At 40.5% G+C, this 21041-nt stretch overlaps 1 protein-coding gene across 2 annotated transcripts in view; it reads left to right on the top strand.

Moving 5' to 3' along the window:
• Positions 1-3042: 3042 nt before the first annotated feature.
• The window catches only part of cdh11 (cadherin 11, type 2, OB-cadherin (osteoblast)), a 91558-nt gene continuing 73559 nt past the window's right edge, over positions 3043-21041 (top strand). For both annotated transcript variants that reach the window (XM_087850025.1, XM_087850026.1), the window contains exon 1: positions 3043-3533. The gene's annotated coding sequence lies outside the window, so the exon portion shown is untranslated. The remainder of the gene's footprint in view (positions 3534-21041) is intronic.

The raw sequence follows: 21041 nt of genomic DNA on the forward strand, positions 1-21041 counted from the left end.
ACTGGTTTTCCATTAAGGTCGAGTACCACCTAATGTATGTGGTCAATCGTTATAGCAAAATGACAAAGCGCGCCATAACATCATTCGTATGCAACACAAACCCTACAACAAAGGTGGATGTTGAGGTGATGATACACCTGCTGCTCGGTCTGTGGCTTTTTGTCTGCCTCGGGGAACACGATGTTATCTTTTGTAGAAAATTTTCCTCGTTGCCGGAATTCAAAAATGGTGGTTTTGATTTTCTTGAATGAGATGCTCTCATGACGCCACTGACCAGCCAATCAGTGGCATGCAGTCTGACGGTGTCACATTTTAGAACCTACTTGGATCACTTGTTCCCCATTTCATTTGGCATGGTTTTCAGGATTTTCCATTAGGTCATAGTACCTGGTACTTTGGTTTCCAAGCAATCCGAGCAGGTACTAAAATGTGACGTTGCCAGACTGCATGAGACCGATTGGCTGATCAGTAGCGTCACTCGATGAGTCATGAGACTGTCTTGAAAATCAAAACGCCATTTTTGAAACTCGGTAATGAGGGAAATGGCTACAAAAAACAACGCTGTGCTCGCCTGAGTCTGACAAAAAAAACACAGACCGAGCAGCAGGTATACATTTGCTTCGACATCCACCTTTGTTGTAGCAATTGTCTCCCATATTAATTCCATCGCGGAACACGCAGACGACAAGCATGCAAACAAGGAAATACTGGGTTGTAATGGAAAACCAGTTGATCCGAGCTGAGCCATGTCAGTCCCTGGAGAGTCGATCCGAGTAGGTACTAATAGAAACGGGGCTTTGGAACCTTGGCCATGCAGGTACTATTTTACTACCTGGTAACAGGTACTATGACCCAATGGAAAACCCTGAAAACTGTGATGAACCATGGTGAGTCGATCCGAGTAGGTACTAATAGAAAGGGGGCTTAGCATGGAAGACTGATTGGCGACACACTTCCAATCATCAGCTGCTACAGTATCAGATATGCCACAAGAAAGAAAATAGCCTGATATTTCTGTCTTTAGCTCACTAACCTTCTCCCTCTACAGACTCATGAACTACCAAGCTTACATCAAACAAACTGCCTTTTTTTAATATGAGATTTTCACAGCCGTGGGGAACCTTCAGAATAACCATACAGGAAAGCAGATAACCCTTGAGTTACGGTTGGTTTACAAATCCTTCTCTACATCGAGCTGCTAAGTTAAAAATAGAAAGAAAAATATATGGAAGGATTAAGATGAACTGTAAGCATGGTTTGATTCCATGTTTTATGTTTAATTTTAAACAAACAAAGGGTTTGTATATTTTTTATTTTATTTGAAACAGTATCTTATATGAAGAAAAATCCAGCTAGAAGCTTTACCTTGAAAAAAATATATATCAAGATTTAAAAATGTAAAACCAATGCATTATGGCCTCAATGTTTGCTGTGCTGAAAATTTCCAAAACCATTTTATCCTCACTCAGCAGCAGTGAGAAAGGTGAGTGTGCATATAACTCCCCAAAAAACATGAAACTTCTCTGTCTTTGAAGAAGAGAGAAAAGTCCATTTCTTTTGTAGCATCACCTCGCTGTCCCTTGCAGGCTGTTGGCATGGAAAAGACTGGGTTTTGAACCAGAAGTCAGTGTGCATTAAGAATTTCAAATACATTCAAAGGCTGACTTTTTTTTATTGAAACGAACTGTAATATGTCAGAGCACCAGACTCTATGAAATGAAAAATTGTGCGCAAAAGGCTGCAGTTGTTTACATTTTCACTCATTATGGCCAGAAATACCCTGTAATTACATTTGACAACCTGCCCTTTATCTTAATCTAATTATGTCATTTTGCATCCAAAGTAATAAAGGCCTGCTGAATGCTATAATGAAAATATGCATTATCATCTACTGCTCCCCACTGAATGAGAACCCCTGCAAGTGAGCCATGCTTGTGAGCCTTTTTTTACTCCTGCTATTAGCATCCAAAATACATACAGAAATTTACAGATGGGGGTGAGCAACTGGCAGCTGATACAGGCATTTATGAATGGCTCGATGTGGCACTTATGTGTCATCACTTGTGAAAGTGGTTAAGATTTTGTTAGGACTGGCCAAATAAACAACTTGAGTAGGCTGAAAAGTCATGATGGGATTCAAATAAAATTAATTTTCTGAGAAAGATAAAACTATTGGAAATGTATTGGTTTAAAGGCTTTAAATTATTGTTTTATACGTTCTTGTGTGTGTCTATGTTGTGTGAAATCGCTTCATTTAAGCAGACTTTGAATGTTTCAAAATATCAAAACATTAATATCAAAAGTAACAATCATTGGGTTAGTGTAATTGATGCACACACTATCTATTTTTAGCTGAGACTAAGTCGAGCGTTGCTTTACGAAATACTCCTTCAAACCATTCATAATTTAGTTTTCCAGGTGTGGGTTTTATCAGCTTTTTTTTTTATGGCCAATTATATCGTTTACACTGGACTTTTGTAGGCGACACACTCTGTGTATAGCAGGCCTGCCCTCCTCTCCTTTCATTGGCTCTCTGTGCAATTCTAAATCTCTGCTGGTAGCGGTTGGAAGCTCCTCTTAGCCAATGAGGAAATGGCAACTGTTGCATTCAGTTACCCTCCTGCAGGGCTTCTTCTGCTGTAACCTCTCAGGGTGGATTTTGATGTGGGAAGGATGTACAGTGTTACAATACAGATAAAGCTATAATGTGGCTTAAACCTCATTAAACAACGTATCCTTCTCAGCGCAAATGCTTTTTGCAACCACGGTCAAAAATAACTAAACAAATTATATTTCTACTGTAATAAAATCTGAAAAAGTTAATGCGTATTGAGAGGTTTGCCCCACTTGAGTTTGTCATTTGAGGTGCCACTTATTTAATTCAGACGAATAACAAAATTACTACCCATACAGGAGAAAGTATGAGGAGAGAGAGGCTTACCAGTTTCCTACGCCCTCCAACGGCAGCGACACCTCTCTCTCTCCCTCCCTCTCTCTCTTCTCTTGCTGCTGCTGCTGCGCGCCGTTCAGTTTCCCTCACATCGCTTCCGATGCTCCAGGAGGGAGGACGGATAAACGGCGCTGACGGTACCGGATTTGTTACCCGAAGGAGGGAGGGATGCTACGGTGATTTCCTCTCTTTTTCTCTTCCAACACCCACCTCCTCACCATCCCCTCCACTCCTCTCCATCACTCCAGTCTCGGACCTCATCAAGACGCATGACTGCTCTTTCATTTTTGTCCTCTCTTTTCAGTTTATCTTTAAATTCGCTTGACTGGTTTTTATTTATTTTTTTTTTTTTCATTTTTTGCCACTGAGCTCCAGCGGGAAACCCACTTGGCTCAGCTTTCATTTCTACCCTCTCATCTCCAAGCGCACGTAAACATAGAAAAACTGGGCTTTTAATCAGTGGATGTGTTGGACATCTGGTAAAAGAAGCAATACTACTTAAGTCAAGTGGCCGATCTCTACTGGCTTGTATGTATTGAGGACACTTGGGTGAACGAGCTGCGCACGGAGTCTCACTTCCAAGGTAAGACCACTGGAGTTTAAGGACTGGGATTTTGCCGTAGTTACATCAACACAGTTCCATCGTATGTCTCTCTTCTCACTATCCGCGCATCTCTTCTGCAGAGGCTTTCCTGAGCGCAAAACACACGAGAGCCAGCGAAGTTAAAGGTTTAGGTTCCCGGGATGCTGGGGAGATTCTGGTTAGACTCTTGACTAAACCAAGCTGTCGCACAAACACTTCTTATACATTATAGAAAGATTACTCGGAGATGATATCGGACTTGATTGTGTTTGATTAACTATGCAAAATCTCACAAAACCCAAAGATCCTTTGCGCATTAAAGACAGCACTTGGTTTTATTTGTTGTGCTGCTGCCAGTAACAGTGCAGACTTTATTCGTTCCTCCGGGCCGCTGAATGACGGTTGGATCTGTGTGGTTTTCGCATAACAGAGCGTGGATTCACTAAAGTTTCTCTTGCAGTGTTTCTGCATATTTTTACTTATTTGGTCTGCGAGTGCATCCAACTGCGTTTGCGTATTTGTGAGTCTGCCCACGTAGCCTATAGTAGCTAATCTAGGAGTAAGCTCCCTTTCGCTGTCTCCGTGTCTCCCGGCGGCTCCGCGTAACTGCGACGCAGAACTTTTCCTTGGATCACCATCAACAGAGTCTGGATGTGTGAGGGGGGGTTGCGGTCACATAATTCGGTAAACAGATGAATTCACTGCGTCCCTTTAGCCTACTCCAGGAAAGAAATATTTGTTAGTGTTACAGTTAATCTGCATTTATTTAACATATTTCTTCCTGTTTCTTCCAGAAAGCGTTTCCCCCAACTTATCCTCCTCCTGTAAAATCAAAACAGCATATTTAAAATTCTCAATCCCCAATATTTCCCCCTTTTTCGCCATTTCCCCTTCTTTCATCCTTTCTCGTTTTCTGGTTTTTGCGGGGTCATTACTGATTTGGGAGCTAATTGATTTTGTGATTTTGAAATGTGAATCCCTGAAGACTCCACGCAGCTTAGTATTCAGTCCGTTTGAATACTTGAAGCGGAGCGGCGTTCTTGCCCTTTTGGTGTGCGCCAGCGCTGGTGAAACTGCATAAAAAATGCATACAGATCACTTGCCCATAGGCTCATTCAGGCTCGTTCTGCACTCAATTTGGTCCGTGCATTTGGCTTAGCATCCCTGTAGGGCCACATTAGATCGTTTTGTAAATTGTTGCATAGACATCCAGTGAAATCTGCTCAGTAGAGTAGATTTGTCCGTACCGTTTGGGTCTGTGCGCATGCTGGTCTGATATGAATAATTACAGATGGATTTGGAACTGGGCTGCTGCTCAGCCGCTTTCAGCAGAGAGTAAGAGAGATATCGGTGTGTAGTTTTGGGCATCTGCAATTCCGCTGCGTTTTCAATGGGGGAGTAAAGAGAGCGAGAGAGGTGTGTGTGTGTGTGTGGGGGGGGGGGGGGGGGGGGGGGGGGCGTTAACTCCAGGGCTGTATCTTTGGTATTCATGGCACAACTCAAGATTGCTGCTCTCAAGCAGGCAATAATCTCTCTCTCCCTCTCCCCCTTCTGTCTCCCACACTGTTGCTGTATAAAATGTCTCCCCTCTCTCCCGTACCTCTGCTCTCCCCTTTGCATTTCAACCCCCTCCAACTCACCGTTCTCTCGCCCTCCTCTCCCTCTCTCTTCATTTCTCTACACTGCAATCTCCCCGACTCTGTCTGTGCGCTTCAGTCTTGTGGGAGCCATTGAGAAAATCATTTGCTGCTGTTGTATTTATTCGACAGGGGGTTCCTAGCAGCCAGGCTTGGCTGGTTTGCAGAGATGTTTTCTTGTGTTGCCTTGAAAAAAGTCTGCAGTCTACAATGGAGCAGGAAAGATGCAGAGAAATGGATCCATTAGATGCTCTAACTGCAGTTTAGTAAATAAGGGGGGGAAAGGGTTTGGAACTTATTGTGTTATATTTTTGACAGGCATTTTTTTTTTTATTTTTTAATTCCCTTCTTACAAGTGTTGTAACTGTGCTGTTGTGGTTCCCCCCACACTTCCTTATTATGTGGTTACTTTTCAGAGAGCGTTTCCCTGTTTATTTATTGTTTGCCAATTAGCTACAGACCAGTCACTGCAGCGAAGAACAGCAGAATTCCCCTTTTTTATATTTAGTTCTGAGACACTGTGGCTCACTGGCCACTTAAAAGACACATTACACACAAAGAAGGTCCCTAATTTTGTAGTTTTGAATTGCTGCTTCTTATGTTCACTTAATGACAGAGCTCAACATCACAGCTGTCGCTCTCTGGCTCCACAAAGGGTTTTTGTAAGTAGCACAACAGTATCACTCAACTTGTGCTTTTGGATGTTTTCTTAATTCACCAATTAATTCTTCAAGCTCCCAATATTTCACTCGAACAATAATACAGCGTGGGCAGAGTAAAAGAGAGGGAAAGATCAAGAGGCAAAAAAAGAGGTGCAGGAAAGGAAATGAGGGGATGTGGTCTGCAGAGGAGATGAGGTGCAGGGCAGAGAGAAACAACGGGGCAGACGGTCGGAGGAGCAGCAGCTGAGCAGAAAAGAGCACGACTCCTATCAGGATGTGAAGAAAAGGAGGAGGTGGTGGACAAGAGAGGAGGGCAGCGTGACGTCTATCAGTAGAGTAGTCAGTCTCATTCCTTTTTGAGAGTCACTGCCGTATGAGCTGAAATGAGACCTGCGAGTAGAAACTGCCTGCCTTCACTTAGCCATTGCAGGAATGAACAGTTCCTGCAAAAATGTGGTTTTATGTCTGCAGAAGTGATTGTATACCTTAAAAGCAGGGCAGACACATATAATTCCCTTGTACCAGTACATCTTTGTGCTATTTAGGGTGAGCAGCATACAGAAACCTGGCTTGGATGACAGATGAAAGCGGGGTGGGAGAGGTATCAGATTTTTTCCCTGATGTTCAGCCAAGAAATTGCACAGAAACTGACACAGAAATGTCGTCAGATTTGTTGGTTTTTTACTGAAGTGGTTTCAGAACCTGGCACTGGAAATACTGTGCATCATAGCTGTGCTAGTTATAGTTAGTAAAGATAGAATTAAGCTTAACGAGCTTTAGCATTTCTTCTGGAATGTGTGAGAGGACATGAGAAGACCAGAAGATATTTAGGTTAAGTTCAAACTCTCTAACTCAGAATTCAATCTGTGGGAACTTTCTCATGACTTATCTTAGACACTATGGACATTAGACACTAGGTTTACCTATTATGTATCTATAGAGTCAGTCCAAGTGTGTAGCAATAATTCCTGTTGATGTTATTTGACGTTCTTCAGGGTTTCACAAAAGAAGGAAAAAGAAACAGCATTTGAAAATGTTCTTTAAATTAATGGAAAAATGCAGAAAAATCAGACAATATAAAATTTGCTTTTTACTTATAAGTATTAATTTTGATCAGCTTTGAGTGATTTTTAAAGATTTGAGGGGACTAATTATGTTGATCTTTCCACATTCATGAAATGAGTAAGACAGAATCTTAAAAAGAGAATGAAAAGAAAACAACCTTGCTTTCTGGATTGAGTTTAAAGGCATCTGCCCGCAAGCAGTGCTGATGTAGCACCCTAGGGAGGAAACAAAATAGAGGGATTAATTTATTACACTGTAATCATTATATTTATTTTTAATTAGGCACCGACTGCTCATCCTCGTAAGTTATGTGATCATAAAGTAGTATTTTTAAATAATGAAAGAGAGGCTTAAAAGATAGAATAAAGTTGTGATCCTGCAGATAAAGAAACAGGACTCAAAAAGAAGACAGTAAAGGGGAAAATGAATGGAAGGGCTACTGGATCATTTCTAGGTGACGACAGAGGGAGCTATTGGGCTTTGCTGCAGTATTGGCTTCACTGCTCCTTTTCCTTCTTTCTGCTCTTTATTTCTAATTCTTTTTCCAATCTCTCTCCTTTCTCCTGCTCTGTCTGTCTCTCTCAGGGGGCCAGTCAGAGAGATGGAGAGGTAGTTAGGCTCCCCAGGGATACAGGATTCAATATGAACGCCCCTAACAGACAGACCCGCACGCGCACACGCGCAAATCTTGTCTGTCTGGATAAGCCTGTCCACTGTGACTGGTTTCTCTTACCTTCACATTCACGTTACCTCCCAGTGAGAACGGGGCGGGGGAACATTGGTGGAGAATTGAGTTCTGCCTTCTGCTTCTGGATTTTGTTTTCTTCCAGCCTCTTGCTCCATGGGCTCAATAGAAAGCAGAGTCAGCACACACAACTGGTTAAACGTCAGCTTTTTTTCTCTCTTTCCCTTAAATCAATCTTCATCTATTTAAAACAGCAGAATGTGAGGCCAGATAGATGTTAGGCTGATATATAATTTCCTATGGAAGTGGAATGGGATTATAACTCTAATCTTTCATCTCAACCAGACTAAATGGCAGTCAGTAATTAGTGTCTTTGACCTCTAATCCCCATACGTGTTCTCTAGAGGGGGGGAGCACGTTAATTTGTCTGCATTTGATGATTTCCTGGGTATTGGTGCACGTGGGGAAGAGTGAGACAACACAGGTGGCTTAGTAGTGTTGACATAGTTCCCATGCAGCATAACATACTGGGTTTAGTTTCTTTGGCCTTAAGCATGGCGTTTGTATGTTTTTTTTTTTCTTTCTTGAGCTCATGTGGTTTCAATTATTCCTCAATTGGTCTACATGCCAGCGACTTTAAATTACAGTGCACCCGTTCCAGTTCATGCACTTTAGTCTGACTACTCTTTACTTTTTGGCCCGTTTCCCTTCCTTCAACGTAGCGCATACTGTGTTTTGATTCCGTTCTCTGTATCCCTAAAAAGGAAAAGAAAACCAATAACTTAAATATCAAGTGAAAAATCACTAAATTGGGAATTTTTTTCAATTTTGTTGACCGAAACAAACTAACAAGCAGCGTGATTCATGAATGTGTCCCATGTTCTCATTATTTGATAAGCAAAGTCACATTGAAGTAATTTAGGCAGCGCAGACTAAAGCTGGATGGGGTGCATGCAAGTACTCAGAGATGGGAAACTGCACCACAAGTAATACCACAAAGCAACAAGGACACCAGTTAGAGCAAATAAACAAAAACATGTGGCAGCGCAGAGAGGCTACATCATCAATTAGGTGTTCGCTTTTAATTGCCCTCGCATCCTGCGCACCTAAAACCACATGCTGCAGCTGCAGCTGTGTCGGTTTCCAGTATTAAAGCTTTGTTAGCTGAATAGCGATCCTCGGCATGGTCGACCTTCTCACTCCTGCATAAAAGAGCTGAGCACTGGCAGAAAATGCTGCGTGGATTTACTGCTAGGCGATGAGGCTGCAGTTTAATTGCAAAAACAGTGGAGTCTGGATCAATGTTAATTCAGGATTAATGAGTGATTTCATCGATTTTACCATTGATGATCAGAATACAGGGTTGACACTGATATTGATTGTATTGAAATGGAAATTGATTATTCGAGACAGCGATTTATATTGATCCGAACACCTTGTATGGGCACGTGTATAGGCACCTGAACCTTTCACCCAGAATATTCATTTGTTCATTCATTCATTTGATTCTTTTAAAAATATTTGTATATATATATATGCTTTAGATATATTGTATTGTAGGTGTATGCACGAGTGTGACAGAGTGGGCCTGAAAAATAAGTGTAATTTGTTTTCTGTGACAGTCCTTGGGTCCAGTCAGGTGCTCTGATGTCTCATGGACACCAATCACATTAAGGAAAAAGAAAACCACGTTTGATATTTTTTTAAACAGTCAAATGTAACTATATTTCTGCTTTGGCAGACAGCATGTCACAGGCAGAGACACTGAAAAAGAGTGAGGGAGCGAGAAAGAAAGGAAATAAGGGATGAAGGTCGAGAACAAAGTTCATCTCAATTATGAATTTCAGGAGATTTTCTTTAAATTTTGCGGTCGCTCTGGCACAAAAGTACTCGGGATTGGGGTCAAAGAGAAATTTAGGCTCTTTCTTTAATGCCAATTAATAATTCACAGCTGAAAAGGCGTCTGGTTTGACAAGTTTTGTATGAGGTACTGTAGAGTCAGTGAGAGAGAAAGAATGTGTGGAACAGTGGCTAGTTTCTGCGTGCGGGTCAAGGAGAGATTTAATGAGTCATTTGCTTCTCATTATTCAGGATAATAATTAACTCTGTGTGTGTGTGTGTGTGTGTGTGTGTGTGTGTGTGTGTGTGTGTGTGTGTGTGTGTGTGTGTCTGTACTTGTCCAGCTATCATAGTGAGCACCAGCTTGAGTTTTAGAGCATTGACACGAGGACATTTTGGAAAGCAGAGGACCTTTTGGGTTGTTACCACATTGGGATAGTTGTTGAAAAGCATGTTTGATATTGAAGACTTTAGGCTTTATGTTTATGTTAGTATAAGAAAATGCATTAAATCTATGTCTAAGAATATCCTCAGCAAGATAGCCATTAAGTGTTGTCATAAAGTCATTCATAGTGGGCTTGTCCACCTTTTTCCCTCAAACTGATTATGTTTTATAAGTTACTACACTTGTCATCAATTAATATGTTGTGATACTACATGCAACAAGTCATGGAAAAAACTTCCATAGCCTAAAGCAGTGTCTTCTAATTACTTTTAGGTATTTTTATTTAACAAATAACTTAAACAGTTAATTGACTTTTATACTTTATTTTATTTTAAATCATCTGTCAAACTCAAGCTATCAGTCTCATTCCCCATCTTCCTTTCTTTGTCCCTGCCATCATTTTCTCACTCCCTCTATCATTTATCTCCACTAAACTTGTCAAACACGCACATGCGCGCACAGGTTTGAGCATGTACCTGCAGTGGGTGTGCTGTTGATTACCATAATTAACACGGTTATGTTAATTGTAGCGAGTTAATTTTGCTGATGGAACACATTTGTAAAGGTGAACTTTATGGACAGTTAGCTATGGTTTCAAGGTACAGTGTGTGTGTCCATGCTTTTCTGTTTGCATCATACTTTATATATGTGAGGATATGTGCATTCTTTTGTGCACATTAGTGGCTGACAAATCAGTTCAAATTAGGTTTAAATTGTGGAAATTTATTTATTTTGCAGGACACGTGCTGACAAAGACACAGCGAGTGGTGTTGAAACCAGAAGCTGAACGTACACACAAACACACAAAGTGTCAGTGGCCGGCCAGAAAAGCAAATGCTGCATATAGCTTATCTGATTATAAGCAGGGTTAGATAGAGGACTCTACATTAGAGGGAGTGTTGAAGAGACATGCAGATCAGACTGATAAATAGTTTAACTAAAATGTGGCATTTCAGTAGCTCTGCAGTCTAAAAACCATGTTACTGTGACCTCCATCTGGCCAAGAACATTCATCATTTGTCCCTCCCTGCATGCATTTCTGTTGTTTTTCTACTGTTTAAGAAAATCTGATCATGAGAACTGAAACTGGATGACACAATTCATATGCGGCATAATAAGCTTTCTGAAGATGTAGCTCGAAGGCGGAATACACAAAAAAGTAGTTAAGTTTGCAGTCTTATGTCATCGAGAGAGGAAGGGCTCTGGCACCTATTTGCCGAAACAAGCTCTGTGAACATAAGTAGCGTAATAATCCTGTTGCATACATTCACTTATTTCTTATCTTTTTATTTATGTCACATTGTATGCCTTCATATTTGGCTTATTTATCAGTAAAATTGCTTTCAAGGTTGAATTATTTTAAAACAGTTTAAACAAACACGGTAATGGACACCAGTTTTTCATGCAACAAATTGGCTCTTTGTCCTGTCTGCTGGCATATGGGGCCATTTATGACGGGATTGTTTTTCTTGTATTGTGATGTGAATGATGTGGGTGTTCAGTAATGGGATTTTAAACCACGATTTACCTGTCTTTAAGGCACATTAAAGTCATTAGATGGAGACAATCAGAATGCACGTAACTGTTAACGGTTGGACAGCTAAAAGACAATTAGATCTGACCACAGGTAGTTAAAATGTTTATCACTTTATAACACATTAATCTCAATATGTAAATCCCTATGAAGTGGACAAATATGAGGAGAAGCTTCTTAGCCACACATATTCTAATATTTCAAAGTGTTTCTAGCATTAACCAGTCAGTATGCTGGCAAGGCCTGCATTTGATGTCAAAGTAATGCTTTGATCACACTGGGACTTATCTACAGCTTCTCATCCAGTTCTGTCTCATCCTCTCTTGTCCTCTCCTTCCTTCTTTCCTCAGTCCTCATCTTCCTCCCCTTCCTTTCCCTCTTTACTTATCTCCCTTCTCCTGTCCTCCACATTTCATTCTCCTCCTGTCCCCTTCAGTATACCTCAGCCCCCTCACCCCCACCTGTATTTATCCCCACTGTGCTTCAAATGAACACAAGTGTTACTCTCTGAAAAATTTCCAAAAATAAACCCGGCCTGCAGAAATGTATTACATAGAGTTTTTTTCTCACTTATACAACATATAGCAGCTTTCTGTGTAATTTAACATGATTGCTAAATTATGCACCATATTAGAATGCATGAATTATGCTTTTTTCTTAGCTGCATAATTTGTGAGTTCACTAAATGAGCCAATCTCGCAGAACCCTGAATTTCTTCGGAATCCTTGCAGAGATACTGCGATCTGAGAGGCGAAGGTGTGTCTGTTTTCTGTGCACATCACTCACACCGGTGCCACAGAAGAATCCATGAGATTAGATTAACTAGGTAAAATCTACATTTTACCAGCTTTGGTTTGATGGTGTCACACCAGATGATGGCTCACTGACACGCACACAAAAAGACATGTGGAAAAAAAGAGATAACAGTGTACATGTGATGCTGACACATATTGTTGTACTAAGCCTACAGAGGAAAACCCCGTTTTCTTTTCTACAAGACAGCATTACTGCAAGCTTGACCTCTTTAGCATAATAACCTCTCTTCATTTTCCTCCTTCTGTCACTTTCTGTTTTGCTTCTGCATTATTTTGTTTTATTTGCCGTTCTTTCTCTGTGTCATTACTTTTGGCTAAAACCCTGCATTCCTTCTTTGCATTTTTACTCATTTTTTTTCTGTCCCTCTCCTTCTTTCTTAATGTCTTCCACCCCTTTGCTATACTTTCTCTCCTTTTTCTTCTCCCTTTCCCTAGCCATGCTTCATTGACCGTGACACGTATAATAGTGTAATATGATTGAATATGACTGCAGCTTCTTCATTGGACACTATTAATTTCACTTTTTTCCATTCGACTGGTTTGACTTCAGTATATTCCCTCCCCGCTCCATGCCTTAATCCCTGACCATGGGTCAGTTTTATAGAGCAACATCATTTTTTTTCCCCTGTCATCTCTCCTTGTAAGTTTTCATTTTTATTCCTCTCTTCTTTTACCTGTCTCCCCTCATCTAAATAGTTTACATTCCTCATCCTCTGACTTTCGTTAGCTCTCTCTTATACTTTCTGTTTAGTTGTGCTGTGACTGCATTGACCTTTTCAGTGAAAAGAGAAGCGGTGAGCAAAATGTATTGCCACTTCTAGGACTGACTAATTGTTATTGCGCTATAGAAGGCCATAGCTATATATAGGGAAAGGTACAAGGACTGATATGAGGCAGATCCTCTTCTATTCAGTCACTGACACTTTTTCTTCACACTTCCACTAATCCCTGTGTGAAAAGTACTGCATAGGAGGATAATGAAAACAAGGTTCTATGGGTTCTTTAAAACATGAAGAGAATTTAAGCGAATTTAATTTCTCTTAACTTTAACATAAGCCAAAGCAGTGCTGACAATAAAGTAGGATTAATGTGTCACTGTAGAATAATGCACTATCACAGATTGTTTGTACAGGTTGGAGATTTTTACATTTAACCCAATATTTACACCTCTAAATATTTAACATTTGTTATTAGATGTTTAATATTCCTTGTATTTTTAAATCATCTTGCAAAATGGCAGTGGGCGTCATTACCACTACACCCAGTTGAGGTTATTTTTAAATGCAGTGAAGTAGCAGTTCCTCGGGGCCATTATCAACTATTGCGTTTTCAGTGTTTATGTGGGATGACATCACATTTGTCACAGCCATGTTTATTTTTATTGTGATATCGTGAAAGCAAATGTCATCAACATTGTTTAGATTCTAGTGGCCACTTTGAACAAACAAGGTCACCGTGTATGTGTGAGCGTTAGTCCAATGTGTCCATGCATGTGAGCTTTTCTGATATTACTGCTAAAGCTGACCACACAAGGTCACACACCCTCTCTGCACGTTCGTGTGCCCATGCCCTTGCACCTGAGTATCACCATCAGCAACAAATAAAAGTCATTTCAGGCAGTCTGTCTGCATGAGCCCATGTCATCTGAAGGTGCAAGGTCACTCGGTGCTCAAACGTCATATGCGAAGCTCCGTGTGGGTGTAAGTCTAAGCAAGCATCTCACTTTACTCTTATCTTTACAGGAACCAGATGACTCCAAAAGCACAGAAAGACTTAAAAAAAAAATACAGATAAGGTTGAAGCTTTGAACAAAGTCTTCTGAGATTGTTGAAGTAATGTGGCATTAGGTTGAGTGGTGAAGGATACTGTGTGGATTAGGAGTCAAAGTGGATGTAGTCTGCATAAAAGTCCCTGCAAATATACTGTAATAACAGTATATTTGCGAGTGTGTGTGTGTGTGTCTGTGCTTGTGCTGGAGGGCAGGCATACATCGGTACAGATCGATCAATGTATAAACAGATGTTTTGACCTTTGTATATAAGGAAATACTACCGATGTTTTATTCACTGAGCATGTTTATATTTTACTCAACCAGACGGTGCACCAATCTTTAAGCTCTGTTTAGCGCAAAAAGAGCTGAATGTCATCTGGTTTCATTCTCAAGATGAAAAGAAGTATATCAAAGGAAATATCTTGCTGCGACATTTTGAAGTGTAAAATAACCTTCTTATTTATTAGGATTTCCATTTTCGCTCGCTTTTTTCTTCATATTTCAGGTGGAGTAACTTTAACACCTTCATTCAAAACAATTTACTTTAGCAGGTTCAGGTACTTAAGGACACTTTTTGAGTTTCATAAAGGGGTTTTTACAGTCCTCAAGGATACAATGGAATTTCAAATATAATAGAATGAATAAGAATGAATTGCTTAAGTTGTTTCCACAGAATTTATAGAGTGATTTTGTTATGTTCTATGCAAATGCATGTCTTACTTTATCGCTTTGCCTCTCTGGGAATGTTTGACTGTCAGTATAAATTTCAAAAAGATCAGCTAAACCAACAAACATCAGTTTGGGAGAAATTTAGCAAAAGGGACTGCTTTTGAGGAGTCGTCCAGATTCCTGGGATACGTATGGGTGTCTTTGCCTTGAGGGAACTTTGAGAACCAACAGTGTAGGCTTATTGAGGTATGTTGTTCTGAGCTGTTGTTCAGTTCGGAACAACAAAGGTCTCTCTGTGTTAACCTGAAGAAATAAGGGAGGGGACTTGGCTTCACCAACCATGTGGGAATGAAAACGAAAAAAGGGGTGGGGGTTACTATCAAGTATTCAGCTTGTCCATGTGTTGGTCTGGAAAACAGAGACCGGGGAGGGAGATGAGAATAGAGGCAGAGAAAAGAGGGGATCTTTTAGCATGGGAGGATGTTTCGGCACAATGACCCTTGTGTCTTCCAGTCTGTCACCGAGTCAAGTGGTTTGTGGGTAATGGGTGGGATATATGAATCAGAGTGGTAATAAGGGTCATTACACATGCATGGTAGATGTAATGGTCCGCAACACTGCTGATCAATTTCTACTGCTTACCTCCACCCTCAGTTTCTGTCTACTCGTTCATCTTTATAGAGTCGATTCCAAATTAAGTCATCATTTGAAAAATACGGGTATAGATGGTATATATGTTCAAGCCAAGCAACTAGACTCTACTAATATGGTATGACTGATTGATGTCATGTTCAAATGAAGCTTTAAGGCCAAATCGATCAGGAAGCGAACTATAATGCAAAATATACTCAGGCTTATTGTTCTAGAACTTGTTCTAGAAATTAGAAATGTTTCTAATTTCTAATTTTATTCCATGTTAAGCGCAACCGACACTGAGCAACTGACATGAGAGAATAAGTGGCTATTAAATATTAATGAAGATTGTGGCTATCTCGAGGCCTTTACGAGTTGAATGATGCACATGCATCTTTGAAAATAAATCCATCTTCACACATTATCATTATGAATAAAAACGGCTTCAAAGATCTAAACTCACTAATGACTTCTAGGTGAACAGATCATGACCTGCCTTTGAGGCAAAGTTTTCAGCCTGTAAGGTCTCCATGGGCTAATTTGAATGTAAACAGTGTGCGTCAGTCACTGGATAAATACGATGGGGGGAGTACATCCAAGGCTGAAGGGTGGTCTTTAAAGGCTTAGTGATATCCACTAAGACCTTATGTTCTGCCCCTTGCCTCCTCAATAGTGCAAAGCTAATCTGGGGCTGCTTAGGGCTGCTTTTTTCGTCTTTTGGGGTGACCATCTCCCTCCCTCCCTCTCCCTCGCTTTTCCATTTCAACCTAAGAGACTCAGCGTCTCGCTCAAGGACACTCCCGACTGGGCACATGCTTGCTGATGCACATGTATTGCAGTGAAAGAAGTGTTCACCTTTGAGCCAGGAATTCATCTGTCAAACCACTTGGCAAAAGCCTGCTGTTAGTGCACAGAGGTCTGTTTATTCTGTCTTCCTCTCTCTGCACACTGTGGAATACAGGTAATGTCTCCCAATTACTACACACTGAATCTTTTTAAATCACTGAGTCAGATAGTACCAAGGCACTACAACAATACTCTTTCATTTGATTTGGGGATGATCCAAGAATATGTTATTCCAATGAAAATATTCCTTCTTATCCCCCCTCACTGGTTCATCGGGGTCACGGTGTCAGATGTTGGACAATAGGACAGCTGTATCCAGATCAGCTAAAGAGCCACAAACCCCTGGGGGTGGGATTAAGCCAATTAGTAGCTGTCAATCACTATGGCGTATCATGGACAGCTAAATCAATACTTGGATGAATGGGGAGAAGGAGGGTGTGGGAGAACGTGGGACAGACACATGCATAGAGGCTGACTGTGAGAGATGCTGGGTGTGTGGATAAACTAAGCAGCAAATGTGGTAGGATGGAGGTATAAAAAGGTGGAGAAAGAAAAGTGAGAGGGATAATAGAGATTGGAAGCATTTGTGGACTGAAAAAGGATGGATATAGTATTGGGAAGGACGCAACTCTGGAACACTAGTGTTCATTTTTTGAACTGATTTACAATGCAGAAAATTAAAGAAACTCAGGGACCGTGTAAGATATTGTTACTCGTGAAATCACTGGGGTAAAAGACTGGGAATGATTGCTGCAGATAAATGTATATATGAAACAAAAAGGTGGATCCACGAAAGAAAACTGCAAAAACGATTGTTGTGGAAATGAAAGGGGCTAATGCAGAGAATATCCAGAGAGATAAATAAAGATATGCGCCACAATAAAGCTTAGTCTCCACTCAAAACCCCAAGAGATGCAAAAGAAAAAAGAAAAGAAAGAAAAAAGAATAGATGTGCAAATCTGTACCGCCTCCCGTTTTCCATCTTTTCTGATCATCACTCTCTGTGTCCCATCTGTTTTGATTTCACCTATTTGTGGGTGTGTGCTCTGTATTCCAAAGAGGTTTGCAGGAGACACACAATTTGTTTATCATGGCTGGGGACATCAGAAGATCCCATCTCCTTCTGACAGCTGAAAGACGGGGGAAAAGGCCCCAGCAGAGAATCAATAGACCTCAGAGAAAGAATGACAGGCATAGAGAGAGGAGGTGGAGGATGTAATGGGAATATGGGGGAAGGGGTGTGTGTGTGTGTGTGTGTGTGGGGGGGGGGGGGGGGGGTAAGAAATGATGCAAAAAAATGAGAGGAAATGAGAAAAGCGAGGAAATGGAGATGCAGATGGTTAATAAAAAAAAAACATGCCATGATATTCAAGCAAGGTTTGGGAATGATGTGAAGGATGCATCTACGCAGTCTAAAGCCTGTTCAGTCAATTAAGTCAAGAGAGACGAAAGAATCAAGAAAATAATGATAGACTAGCATGAAGGACGAGACATGAAGAGGAGTGGAAAAGGAAGGATGACGATATTAATAAAAACCTTTTTGTTTTCTTTTTGCACATCTGTCAGATCCAGAATATAATGAAATAATTGTGAATGGGTGTGCTTTCACTAGTAAAAAGCTGCTGTTCCTTTTGACATTTTCAGCTGATTGAGCGAAAAGTGAATGGACTGTAGAGTTAGACTATAGGGCTGCATTGATAGAAAAGGGATGGGGCGGAAGAGGAGAGGAACTGAAGAGGAGATGGATAGGGAAGGGGAAGAGAGGCAGAATAAAGGGAAGGATGAGAAGATGGTTTACAAACAACCAAACAAATTGAAGATGAGGGAGCGAGAGAGGGGTAAGAATGGAGCACGCCAGAGATACAATGATAACAAAACCACAAATGGAACAAAAATCAAGAAAATGGAGTGAAGAGGAGGCTTTTAAAAGCAATAACGATGAATACAAGGATGGGAAAGGAAAACTGCAAGATTAGGAGAGGGGTTAGAGGGGGTTCTATAAAAGAAAACAAATGAATAAAAGGCCAGATGAGTGAGAAAGGGGGGAAGGGGAAACGAGAAGATGAGATAAAGGAAACATGCAGGCAAAACAATAAGAAGAGGATGTTGTTGCATGAATATGGAGCTCGGAACATCTGGTGTGACTTTCAAAAAGTTCTACGGCCTTTTGAATGTGTGTGTGTGTGTGTGAGACAGAAGTATATTAGGTGGGGGGGGGGGGGTTGTTAGTCTAAAGCAGCCATGCACATAGAGGCACACCGAGCAAGCCTGCCATACTCACTCATATACGCCTGGATGGATACAGAAAGAGAGATCAAAGCATTAAGAAAGGAGAAGGCTGGCTAGGAGACAAAAGAGATGCTCGATGGGAAGAGAGATGGATGGAAAGAAGGGACAAAAATAGGGAGGAGAAGGACAGATGGAGGGGAGGAGTGGGAGAGAGATGGGGAGGGAAGGGGCTTTAGTAGAGAATTTATTTATTTTATTTTTTTGATTGATTTACCTTCATCTCCAAGGCCACCGAGTCATGTAATCATCGGAAGGATTTTTGATCGTTTGTCTTTATGGAAGAGATGTGTCATTTCATCATTTCATTCATGTGTCTGCTTGGAGGTGACACACAGGCTGCATTTTCCTTCTCTGACATTTAAAAAAAATAGTACTCATCACAACTCTCAGATCTTCATAGAAATACTCTCTTTTTATAATAAAGTCGAAACATTTTAAACAATTTAACGCTCTCTGGTCTTATTTTCCCCATTTTTGGTTGTTGTTGTTGTTTTGTTCTTTTAATAACCCTTGAGAGTTGGCATTACATGTTCTTTTCGTCATTCATTTTGTCCTTTAGTATTTTATATTTTTATGTATCTTGCATTCAAAAACTTCACAAGTGATATTTTTCCACCTGTTTCCACTCTTACGGAAGCACTGAATAATTCATGCAGCATATTGTTCTAACTTTTGAAGGACAAAATACTCGTCGTTTGTTGCTTTCATTTTGAAACCTTGTCCATCTGTTGTATATCTTAAAACCAAAAAACTATCTTTGATAAAAAACAAAACATTTTTTAAAACAGATTTCTTAGTTTTTGAAAATTTCTACCCTTTTTTTTTAACCCTTCTTCAAAAGTGTATTCTTCCTGGTCCTTGACATCTTAACAAGCGTATTTTCCGCCTGTTTTAACCCTTAAGGAGGCACTGAATAATTCATTGGGTACTGCTCCCTCTAGTTTTGCTAACGGGTCAGTCACAAAGCCATACATTTGTAAATGAGGGTAATCTACCTCTATGAAGCTGTGTGCATGTGTATGTGTGAGTGTTGTGTGTTTAGACGGGTCAGGCTTTAAGACAAGGAACGTTTTGTCCGATAAGAATTGTGTGTGTGTGTGATTGGGGGGGGTTTGTGTGTAAGTGTGTGTTAGCTGTTGAGTGCTGAGGGCTGCCGGGATTTGTAGCTATGCTACCACAATGCCCCTTTCATCCAAAGAACCATCTGATTGTGTGTGTACGTGCTCGTGTGCGTGTCCATGTGTGAGGGAGTGATTTTTGTAGGCCTCTTTTCTGTGTGATCTCTTTATTTGTCCAGAACAATAAAAGATGGAAGCCTGAAGGCACAGACACTAATAGAGAAAGGAAAGACACAGACACACAGCAGGAGGAGAGGCAGACAGACAGACTTGGATATACTGAGGTGTGTAATTCAGGTCACTGGTATGGCCTAAACACACATAATTGTAATCGCAATATGTCAATACATAATATCTGCTTCCTTATCTCAGCTGAAACTCAGCTGTCTTTAAATGAAAGTGTTACATTGTGTGAAAGATCTAATATCAAAGCTTTTCTATTCATCAGAGGAACTACACAATCTCGGAGAATGCTCTGGGAAAAAACACAAAATATCGTGTCCAGAGTGTGTGTTTTACACGGAACTGACACTCACAGCAATAACAAAATATTGTAAAATTCATAGATTACAAACATCAGCAGCATTGAGTACTGAGAAGTGTAGTGAGTCAGAGCCACAGGAGGGAAATGAGAGCAACGCAGTGAAGTAGAAAAGCTTTTAGCTGCAAGATAAGAGCATATTAGGGCAAATACAGGTGGGAAAAGACGGGGCTGAAACGCTTTATTAGTTCTTGATGAGGCGGGTTTTCAACCAACAAGAATGAGTGACGAATGAAATGAATGACTGGAGATGTGACTGGAAAGGTTATTTCTACATCCGTGAAGCTAAAGAAAGATTTGACTTAAACCGCATCTACTCAAAATTATCTATGGCTTTTTAAATAGCTACTAATCAGAATTTTCCATATAATTTTGGAACAGGAATGGAAGAAATATACGTAAGGGGAAGAGGAGGAGAGAGAAACAAAAATACATAAAATGAGGAAGGAAAGGGTGGACTACAGAAATGGAAAAGAGAAGAGACAAAGAATAGAATGATGCAAAAAGGGAACAAAGTGCAGGCGTTACTTGATCACTGAGCATCTGAGTGTGGTGTGTGTGTGTTTTAAGTTTCCAAGTTACCAACACCTCTGTTGAGGCAAACCAAGCCTGACAGCAATCACACACTCATAGTACCTGCTTTGAGCTTTGAGGGGATGCCATTTTGACTTTTTTTTTTCTTTCCGTTTCTTTTTTTCTTGCAGACGTGTTTTTTTTGGCCCTCTCAGACTCTAATTTGATGAGTTTTCCATGGCTGGGGCCTCCAGTTCTTCAACTTGCATAAGCGCGTGTGTGGTTTTGGATAACGATCAAGCTATTTTTGGCATTCCTGATTGGTTGGACATGCTAAGTAAAGTCTGGGTTTATTCACCACCACTGTTTCTCATATTTCATACAGTCCCTTGATTTCTTGGAAATCTTACCTCTCCACTTACCTACTTTTAGACTCAAAATATAAC

The sequence above is a fragment of the Neolamprologus brichardi genome, chromosome 13 (genome assembly GCF_056152115.1).
Source record: "Neolamprologus brichardi isolate AB-2024 chromosome 13, ASM5615211v1, whole genome shotgun sequence".
Taxonomy (NCBI): Eukaryota; Metazoa; Chordata; class Actinopteri; order Cichliformes; family Cichlidae; genus Neolamprologus; species Neolamprologus brichardi.